At 46.9% G+C, this 11,640-nt stretch overlaps 1 long non-coding RNA gene across 1 annotated transcript; it reads left to right on the top strand.

The window, feature by feature from the left end:
• The first annotated feature begins 6 nt into the window (after positions 1–6).
• LOC119141985 lies at positions 7–4,383 on the top strand. Its single transcript, XR_005102123.1, has 2 exons — positions 7–2,681; positions 3,291–4,383. It is a non-coding gene; the product is annotated as an uncharacterized LOC119141985 (long non-coding RNA).
• Positions 4,384–11,640: the final 7,257 nt, after the last annotated feature.

The following is an 11,640-nucleotide window of genomic DNA, read 5'->3' as shown; positions in this document are numbered from 1 at the left end:
TGATAAATTAAAATTGGGTCCTCAGCATGAAGCGTTCGAGTTCCTCGTGGACTCGGGCGCCGAAAGATCAACCATCCAAAAGTTACCATCTGGATGTGTTGAATCAAGGGATAAACTCCAAGTAATCGGTGCTAAGGGAGAACCTTTCAAAGCGCCCCTGGTAAGGAATGTAACAATAGAAGCTCCAAATAAATATGGGGTGGGAACATTTTTATCGGTCCCAGAAGCTGAGTATAACCTTCTGGGACGAGACCTCCTGGTGGAATTAGGAATCGATTTGGAAGTAGATCAAGAGGAATTAAAAGTAAGATTATGCTTATTAACCGCGGAAGGTGAAGCCAAAATTAATCCAGAAACTTGGTATAGCCCAGGGTCGGTGGGAAAATTAAATGTCAAACCGATGGCGGTCTCCGTAAAAGACCCAGACCAGCCAATTAGGATAAAACATTATCCCATCTCTAGAGAGGGGAGAGAAGGGGTGCAGCCAGGAATTGAGGGACTTTTGGCCCAGGGGCTTTTGGAACCCGGTATGTCTCCCCACAACACTCCTGTATTGCCCGTAAAAACCCCAGATGGGTCTTATCGCTTAGTACAAGATCTGAGAGCTGTAAATGAACGAACCATTTCCCGGTTCCCTGTGGTGGCTAACCCGCACGCTATACTTAATCAGTTAAATCCAGATTATAAATGGTATAGAGTTCTAAAGGATGCTTTTTGGCCTTGTCCCTTAGAAGAAAAACGTAAGGGACTATTTTGCTTTCGAGTGGGAGAACCCCAAGACCCATAGAAAAGGACAATTACGGCGGACCGTTTTGCCCCAGGGATTCACAGAGTCCCCGAACTTGTTTGGACAAGCTCTGGAACAGTTACCGGAATCTTACGAATTAAGTCAGGGACTAATTCTAATACAATACGTGGATGATTTATTGATGGCTGGAAAAACTCAAGAAGGAGTCAGAAATGAGAGCATCAAATCATTGAACTTTTTAGGCCTCAAGGGATTAAAGGTTTCTAAGTCCAAATTACAGTTTACTGAAGAAGAGGTAAAATATTTGGGACATTGGCTCACAAAGGGACACAAGAAATTAGATCCCGAAAGAGTAAAAGGAATTTTGTCTCTAACAGCGCCCACTAATAAAGGACAGATAAGACGGTTATTGGGATTATTTAGGGTATTGTCGACAGTGGATAGAAAATTACAGCAGTAAAGTAAAATTCTTGTACGAAAAATTAACTAAAAACGGGTTGGTAAAATGGTCCCCTGAAGATGAGAATCGTTGGGAAAATATAAAAAGAGATCTGGTAGAAGCACCTGTCCTCAGTTTACCCGACATCCGTAAACCCGTTCAACTTTTTGGTATGTGGGAGTCCTTTAGGATTCAGGGACTGGCCGTGGGTGTCAATTTTATTTGTTATGTGGATTAGCCACCTTATTGTTTTTGCCATGTGCTGTTCCATGTTTTACAAGATTAATTCAAAACGTTAGAACTAACGTGCAATTTGTTACTATGGTTTCACCCGATGGCGTTAAACAAATTCGAGTCGTACGCCAAAATGTACAGTCGACAATACAGGTTATATAGTTAACACAGTAACAATTTAATAGCAAACGAGAACCTGGGAACAATTGACTATTAACAATTCATGTAACAATGTCGGCTGAGTAAAAATAAAAATAGAATAGCAAAGAAAACAACTGCCAGGAACGCATAGACGAGGATGTGGTAACGTCTTTTATACTTTTCCACCTCCGCCGTAAGTTCTTTATGTGTGACAGTAGAAAAACAGTAGGAAAACACACCCTCTGCCTAAACAACAACAACAACAAAATGTTTTTGATTCCCCTTTATAATGAACCGTATAGGTTACACTTTTTAAAAAAAAAAAAACAAAACCCCACTCACCTTACGGGATGTTCAGAGGGGGAAATGCGCACTCAGAGCCTTCCTCCCTGGCAGGTGACGTGGCGGTCTGATGGTGAGAAAACATTGCACTGAAAGCAAGGACCTGTCGTTTGGCCATAGCGCCATAAGAAATGGGTCAGGGACTTTCATCTGGACACTCAGCATCCATCTTTTATCACACGAATGATCCGTGTATGCCTATGCGCAATTTTTTAAAGCCCCACGGAATGTGTTGGAAAAATCTGGAAAGACCGCGCACGAGAAATCCCTATAGTCTAGCCATGATGGTGATGCATGAAAAAAAAAAAAAAGGGACTGTGTTAAGAAACCATAGTGTTTATAGTTCATTTAAATAATACTGATTTTTATTTATTACCTAAGTGAAACGTATAGCTATAAGTGTTGTTTTAGGTTTTGGTTTTTGTAGGTTATTGATATAAGTATTACCCAACCCTTTGGAGTTATTTTGAAAACGGTGTGTTGGACGCAAAGTAAATTCAATGAACCATTGACAACCAGTAAACAACAAATAACAATTTATCAACAAACAACAGTTTATTAACAAACGCGAACTAGAAGTCGAATGACAGAATAACAGTCCGGCAAAGTCTCACGTGACGTGGAAAACGAACTTCTTCGCTCGTGAGTCCAGCACAGTCCTGAATAATGTCGGGGCGGTAGCTCCATCTGTTCCCTCCATGATAGTCCGTGCCTGGCCCTTGGTATTTTTCTTCACGAGGTGACGAAGATGAACAGAAACGGGTAACAAGTCACATGGTAACTTGTGATCAACAGTTTTCTTTGGTTTATATAACGGTCTCTCGCACGCTCACAAAAGCACATGCTGAGGGTTACTGTAGTCACGATGAGACAAAGGCCGAACAGCGAAACCGTACAGAGCGTGTCGTCTCCTTCTCCCATTTTTTTCCAAAATGATAAGGATTGTTTGTGGCGAGACAAACAAATTGGTCCGTGACCCTCCTGGTCAAGATTCAGGCTAACGCCCTGACCAAAACTGCACAATGAAAACGCATGCGCAGCCTAACCTTAAAGGGGCATGAAAATTTACCCCTTTAAATGCCCCTCTTGGCTCTTGATTCTTAACCCCCACAAACAAACCTTATATATGCCAAGAAATGTTTTATTTTGTTTTGTTATGTAGTTTGGTTATGAGAATGTTTTGAAATTAGCTTATGACATGTTTGAGTTTTGAATGGTTAGCTAAACGTTTGTTAGGGATTTATAGTTCTTGTTAGTCGGTTTTAGTCATTGCCCGTTATTGTTTATTGATAACGGTAAATGGGTTTAATGCTTAGATAAGGGTTGTTAACCTCGTTTGGATAGTTGGCAGAATCTTTTCTCTTATCTATGCCACCCGCGGAGCAGCAGTGTTGAGCCACGGGGCGGTGTGAAGGACGTTACGGGGACTGTGCTGTCTCACCATCGCTGGCTGACCGCAAAACAACACAGAGACGGAGATACCCGAATCACCCGGAACAGCAGATCTCCGGGGAATACCCTGCTTAAAACACCCCACTTCCGGACATTCATGTTGGGTTGCTTGCCGATGTCTAAATTGTGAGAGGGATTGGTCCTGTGTTTCATTTAAGAGACAACCTTACTGTATGGAATGTCGCAATGATTCGATAGGTACCAGGGGACCAGAGGATCAAGTGGAAATTCGTAAATTATTTTGTGGATGGGAACTGTCAGTACCTGAACTTTGGGAAGTCCATGAAACAGACTGGTATAGAGATTTAGGACAGTGTACTATAAGATTCGCCTGGAAACGGGCACAACAAGCAAACAGGTGGAAATATATTTGAGAGATAACTAACTCTTTAGACCTTGGAAATTATTGACAGGGTAACGGCAAAATTCCCCTGAAGACTACCTGCTGCTGCCGAGAAGATATTGATATCCCGTTGCTCTCTGCAAAAGGGTAGACGAGGAAAGGCAGAGAGGTACTGAACGGTGGGGAGATGAAGGCTGTTATCCTGATAATGATATTAATTACCACGACTTTAGAAAATGAACATCAACCCTTCAATGGGACCTTAGGTCGATGGGAAGATTCAATAGAAGTTCGGTATAACGTTGACAGCCGGACCTCCAAAATTCCAAGTTAAATTGGAAGATTTAATCTTTTATGAACTAGACCCACCCGGTCGACGAGAAAGAGCAATAAAACCTTTTTATCTCCGCCCCAGTTCAAATCCAGGGAAAACTAATTGCAATTTCCCTAATCACTGTCACTGTGCATATTGGGGATGTGGAACCGTAGCTTCAAACTGGGACGTAGCCATTAAAGATAGATTTTTAAATATAAATTGGTAACCTTTTTAAAAGCAGGTTGGGAAAAGTGCAGCTAACGGTGATGAAGCAATCGGAACTGGAGATGAAAATCCGACCAAATAAAAATCCTGAACTAGATGCAGCTTGTGAGGTATCGTCTAGGTTTGATCAGCGAATCACTTATAACTAAAAGAAGGGGGGAATGGTAACAAGTAACTCAGGGCAATTTGCTGATCAAACCAGTTAAGCAAGAGGAACAACCCATTGCGGGGGTCTTGAGAAGGGCCTGTGTAACAAGAGGAGACACGCCCACAGCGTTATCTCGCTGCACCAGACGCGGGAACGTCCTGTTCGACAAGGGAAGCGTCACCGCGATAGTCCCGCGTCACGGGAGGTGGCAGGAGCGACATTGGCGACGATAAAAAGAGCCGCTCAGCTCGCTGGAACCGGCGGCTCCCCGGCCGCCAGCGCTGCGCTGGCTTTCCTGCCTTAATAAATATTTACTGAATCCATTTCGGACTTGATTGGTTTCTATTCAACTAGAACATATAGGCACATATATGGATGCGTATCAGCCAGCATAGACACATACAGACGTCTGTAGGCACTTACATGGATGCATATCAGCCAGCATAGATACATACAGACGTCTATAGGCACTTATATGGATGCGTATCAGCCAGCATAGACACATACAGACGTCTATAGGCACTTATATGGATGCATATCAGCCAGCATAGATACATACAGACGTCTATAGGCACTTATATGGATGCGTATCGACCAGCATAGACACATACAGACGTCTATAGGCACTTATATGGATGCGTATCAGCCAGCATAGATACATACAGACGTCTATAGGCACTTATATGGATGCGTATCGGCCAGCATAGACACATACAGACGTCTATAGGCACTTATATGGATGCGTATCAACCAGCATAGATACATACAGACGTCTATAGGCACTTATATGGATGCGTATCAACCAGCATAGACACATACAGACGTCTATAGGCACTTATATGGATGCGTATCGACCAGCATAGACACATACAGACGTCTATAGGCACTTATATGGATGCGTATCGACCAGCATAGACACATACAGACATCTATAGGCACTTATATGGATGCGTATCAACCAGCATAGATACATACAGACGTCTACAGGCACTTATATGGATGCGTATCGACCAGCATAGATACTACAGACGTCTATAGGCACTTATATGGATGAGTATCAACCAGCATAGATACATACAGACGTCTATAGGCACATATATGGATGCATATAGACCCGTATAACACATTATGGATACATACAGACGTCTATAGGCACATCTATGAATACATACAGACCTGTATAATACAAATATAGATACATACAGGCACCTATATGCACATATAGGTGTGTATAGACACATATAGGCACATATACACATGTATAGACACACAGAGATACATCTAAACACCTATAGATATGTATGCACATGCATATACACAGAGAGACCCCTTGGGGGGGTGTATATGTGCACATGTGTGTATATACATGTATGGACACACAAATGTATGTACATATATGTATCTATACACCCCATAAGGGTGTGAATATAGGGGCATACAGGGATATATATTATGTGTGTATATACGTATACATACACACATATATGCAAATATATATACATACAGCTGTATATACACATATGTATGCATATATACACACACATGTATATCTACATATGTATATAGACCTGTATGTGCACATATATACACATGTATATACGTATATAGACCTTTATATGCAAATATACACCCACATATGCACATGTACACACACCCATACGCATGTATACACATGCACACCCCCACACACATATGCACACCCATATATACTGACCTATACACACGTATATATGTACATTCACATGCATACACGCACACACACATATGCACATACATATATACTCACCTATAGACGTGTACACGTATATTCACACCATACACATACATACGCACACATACATGCGCACACGTATACACCTATATTCACACCATACACATACATACGCACACATACATGCACACACATATATAGTCACCTATATACACGTATATACATTCACTCCCATACATGCACACACACACATCCCCCCCCCAGCTTCTTTTACAGACCCAGGGGGACCCCAATATCCACCAGAAGCCAAAGCGGGGGTGGGGGTGGGGGTTCCCCCGCCCCACAGCCGCCCCTATGGATGCTATGAGTGCGGGAAAGCTTTCGGCAGCAGCTCGGCTTCATTAACCCACCGGCGGATCCATACGGGGGACAGACCCTATAGATGCACCCTATAGATGCACCCAGTGCGGCAGGAGCTTCAGCCAGAGCTCCAACCTGGTGACGCACCACCGCATCCGTATGGGGCAGAGACCCTATAGATGCACCCTATAGATGCGCCCATACACACATATAGACACCCCTATAGCTACTCCTATATGAGCCTATAGACGCCCCTATATGTGCCTATAGCCACCCCTATGGCCGCCTATAGGCGCTCACACTCCTTTGCACCTATGCAGGACACACGCGTCTATCACCTCGCCGGAACCCGCCGACCCGGCCACGCCCACCCCTAGGCCCCGCCCACCCCTAGGCCCCGCCCACGAAGCCACGCCCGCCACCCCACGCCACGCCCCCTCCGCGATCGTGCTCCGCCTTCCCTGAGCCGCCGCTCCCCCCACTCCCCACTCGCCCCCCCCCAACTCCCCACCCGCCCCCCCCCCCCCCCCCACTGCCCCCCGCCCCCCACGATCGTGCTCCGCCTTCCCGGCCCCCCCCCCACGCGTGACCGGGGTGCACGGGGTGGGTGACAGTATCGCCCCCCCCCCACCTGCAGGTACCGGGGGGGGGGGGGGATGGGGGTCTTTATCCCCGTAACACCGAGCACCCCAAGTTGGGGGGGGGGGGGGTGGGGGAGGGACCCCAAATCGTCCCGGGGGCTGGGTGCGATGGGGGGACCCCCAGATCGTCCCGGGGGGGGGGGGATGTGATGGGGGGACCCCCAGATCGTCCCCGGGGGGGGGGGGGGGGGCTGCAATGGAGGGACCCCAAAATCATCCTGGTGGGGGTGGTTGTGATGGGGGGACCCCCAAATCATCTTGGGGGTGGGGGGCTGTAATGCGGACACCCCCCCAACTCATCCTGGGGGTGGGGGGCTGCAGTGGGGGACCCCGAGACCGCCGGCACCCACCTGTAACCCCCATATCCCACCCAGCGCCCCCCACCCCACTGTTTTGGGGGGCCAGAGCAACTCCTAAATCTGGGGTCAGGATGATTTGGGGGGGTGGGCAATCCCCAGTCCCACCCTTGGGGGGGGGGGGGCGCAGCTTTAGGGGGTACCTTGCACCCCAATTCCTCCCAGGGCAGGTTTGATGTGACACCCCCCCCCAACAGATGGAGCCAGCAGGGACCCCCCCAGCCCCCCAAAACCAGGACGTGGAGGCGAGGGGTGACCCCCCCACAGGTGAGTTTGGGGGGGGGGGGGTAACACCCCCCTCCCCTTTCCCTGACACCATCCCCCCCCCCGCCCCCTCCAGCTTCTTTTACAGACCCAGGGGGACCCCAGTATCCACCAGAAGCAAAAGCCGGGGGGGGGGGATGTCCCCCCGCCCCACAGCCTCCCCTATGGATGCCATGAGTGCGGGAAAGCTTTCGGCAGCAGCTCAGCGGGTCCATACGGGGGACAGACCCTATAGCTGCACCCTATAGATGCGCCCATTTTTAAGCCGTTTTTTACCAAAATCAGCCCAAATGCAACACCCCCCGCAAGTGGGGGGGGGGGGGGGGGAGGCAGTTGGGGCGACCCCAGCGACTTGGGGGGGTGGGTATGTAGATTTAATATACATTATGTATAGTATATCATAGATTATATGTATATGGTATATGTGTAGATATAATATACATTATGTATAATATATCATATATTATATGTATGTAGTATATCTGTAAATATAATATACATTATGTATTATCTGTTGTACATATATAGTATATACATAGATATAATATACATCATGTATAATATTTCATATATTATATGTATATGGTATATATGTAGATATACATCATAAATGATATATTATACGTATATACTATATATGTGGATATGAGATACATTATGTATTATATATCATATGTGGATATAGTATATATGTAGATACGATAGACATTATGTATTATCTATTATAAGTAGACACTATATATGTAGGTATAATATACATTATGTATTATATATTATATGTATATGTTATATAACATTCATTATATATTGTACATGATATGATATGTATTACATTTTTTATATATTATGTATTGTATATTTATATGCATTTATGTACTACATATGGTACATATTTTAATATATTTGCACACCATATAGCATATTTGTATATTAGATACAAATAATATACAGATATATATGTACGTATGATGTATTTATACATTATATGTAACATACAACTTTATAAATATCTCTATATAATATATATTTATGTTTCTGTATTGTACATTTGCGTATGTATTTACATTGTATATATTTGTGTGTATGTGTAATATATTTATGTATGTATATATAGTGTGTTTGTACGCGTATATGTAGTATATTTGTACATGTATGTAACAGTATATGTAGTATATTTGTACATGTATGTAACAGTATACGTAGTATATTTGTACGCATACATGTAATGTATTTGTACATGTATATAACATATATATATGCAATATATAATACATATTTATATAGAATACGTCGGGGTATTTTATATTAATAATATACTCAATAAAATGGCATAAATGCCCCCCCCCCTCCCCGTTTTCTCGGTGGGTTTGGGGGGATCAGCCCCCCCAGTTTGGGTGCGCGGGGGAGGGGCTCCGGGGGGGGTGGGGGTCTGGGGGGGGGCTCGGGCTCCCCCGTTCCCTGGTCCCGGTGAAGGTCACGGGGGGGGACACACACACGAAGCCCCCACAAGGGGCAGGGTCAAGCCCCAGCAGTGGGGGCAGCTGCACTGGGGGGGACCCACAGCCCCTGGGACACCCCCACAGCCCCCAGGAGACCCCCAAGACCCCCACAGCCCCCAGGAGACCCCCACAACCCGTGGGAGCCCAGAGTTGGGCCAGGCTGCATTTGAGGGGGGGCCCCCCACAACTCCCAGGAGAGCCCCCCAAGACCACTGGGACCCCTCCCCCCCCCAACCCCTGAGAGAGGCCTGGAGACCCCCAAGACCCCCAGAGTGTGGCCAGGCTGCATTGGGGGGGACCCCACAACCTCTGGGAGCCCCCCAAGACACCTGGGAGCCCCCCCAGGATGTCCAGGAGCCCCCCAGGACCCCCAGAGTGTGGCCAGGCTGCATTGGAGGGGACCCCACACCCCCTGGGAGCCCCCCAAGACCCCTGGGAGCCCCCCCAAGACCCCTGGGAGCCCCCCCAAGACCCCTAGGTACCCCCCAGGACCCCCAGAGTGTGGCCAGGCTGCATTGAGGGGGGGACCCCACAACCCCTGGGAGCCCCTCAAGACCCCTAGCGACCCCCCAGGATGTCCAGGAGCCCCCCAGGACCCCCAGAGTGTGGCCAGGCTGCACTGGGGGGGGACCCCACAACCCCTGGGAGCCCCCCAAGACCCCTATGGTGGTGTTCCGAAGCCTTGGAAGAATAAGGACGGAACTGGTCGATAAAAAAGAGCTCGTGGAAGAGGGCTGCGTTCCGGAGGAGATGTCTTGCTGGACCAGGCGGACAACCTGAACCCCGAGGTTAACACCTGTGTGCATCGAGACAGGCGAGCAGCCAAAAAACTTTAGAGATTTCAAATATTTGAAGAAGTTTTAAGAAGCTGTAGAAACCCGTGCTCAACGAGACAGGCGAGCAGGCAAGAAACTTTAGAAATTTTAAATATTTGAAGTTTTAAGAAGCTGTAGAAACCCGTGCTCAACGAGACAGGCGAGCAGGCAAGAAACTTTAGAGATTTCACATATTTGATGAAGTTTTAAGAAGCTGTAGAAACCTGTACTCATTGAGACAGGCGAGCAGTTGAGAATTTAGAGACTTTGAGAGAAATGAAAGCGGTCAGTAGAAAATCGTATGATGCTGCCGCGGAGGGGGACTCCGTGTCGGGAATACACTTACCATCTTGGTGGCAAATCCTGACTACTCTTTGCCGAGTGTGGATTAATTCTACTAACGGTGCTGAACCAGGGGGAGGCTGTAAATTCCGCCGACAGTGTAAGCACTGAACTAGAGGAGGGTGTAAATCCCACCGACAGCGCGATCTGCTCAACACACCGTCCACCGTGGCGATTCTGTCCACACCTCTCCCCCCAGAGCTCCTGTCACTGACTGCAGCGACCCTCACGGCACAGGACCAAGCACGGGAACAGGACAACTCGGACAATGATTCCATTGACCCTGATAAACCTTTTGATCCAGGTCCTATAGATCCGGAAAAGGAGCTAGACCTTCCCCCTCCCCGCCGCCCGCCTCTCTCGATGCACTGACTGTATTTTGGGGGAGGGTGAAAGGCGGGCTGAGGGATCGGTGGCAGGAATGCAAGCGGGAAACACTTCAGTGATGGGTTTTGGGAGTCGCTGGGGCATGTTCAGTATTTTGTCAGACAGATCGACCTGGAGAGCGGCAGCCTGTGCAATATGGGGCTGTGAAAGAGTTAAGCAAAGCCGTGGGGGAAGGGGGGATTCATAACGCATTTGCTGTGTCCCTTTCTTGAAGCGATGGCAGAGCTTTATGCGCTCACACTGCTCGATTGGAAGTCACTGCTCGGTGTGGTACTAACTCCGATACAGCCTAAGATGTGGTTATCTGATTTTTGTGAGCCACGTGTAACGGCCTTGATTGAAAACCTTAATCGGGGAATCGCTCTTAACTATGAGCAGTTGGCTGGAGAAAATAATTGTGCCGATTCCGATTCCGTCACTCAGGCAAGGTATCCCAGGGACAGCGATTTGCAAATGAAGGAGATGGCTATTAAGGCAATCCGGCTTAATGAGTCTTGCAGGGTCCTAGAGAGTCACGAGCTTTAATCCTACCTTTGTCGATCGGCTTCAGAATATTTTGCAACGAGTCGAGCATGAGGAAGCTCAAGGGTTTGCTTTTAAAACAACCGGCTGTGACAATGCCAATGAAAATTGTAAAACGGGCAACTTTCACAATCGCGACCCCGACACGCGTCAAATGATTGTAACGCAGAACTCACAGCCGACTCTAACGCTCAGGCCGAGTTCTGGAATGCAACATAACACTTTTTTTTTTATTATTTTTGCTTCTCTAATCTCTTCTGTAAGAATAGTACGCGCTCTTCACTCGCTTAGTAAATTAGGCTGCTAGCTTGCTAAACAAAGTAATACTACAAATACTATTTTTTTTTTTTCCTGG

The sequence above is a fragment of the Falco rusticolus genome, unplaced genomic scaffold, assembly GCF_015220075.1.
Source record: "Falco rusticolus isolate bFalRus1 unplaced genomic scaffold, bFalRus1.pri scaffold_131_arrow_ctg1, whole genome shotgun sequence".
NCBI classification, from domain to species: Eukaryota; Metazoa; Chordata; class Aves; order Falconiformes; family Falconidae; genus Falco; species Falco rusticolus.
This window is presented reverse-complemented; position numbering and strand designations above follow the sequence as displayed.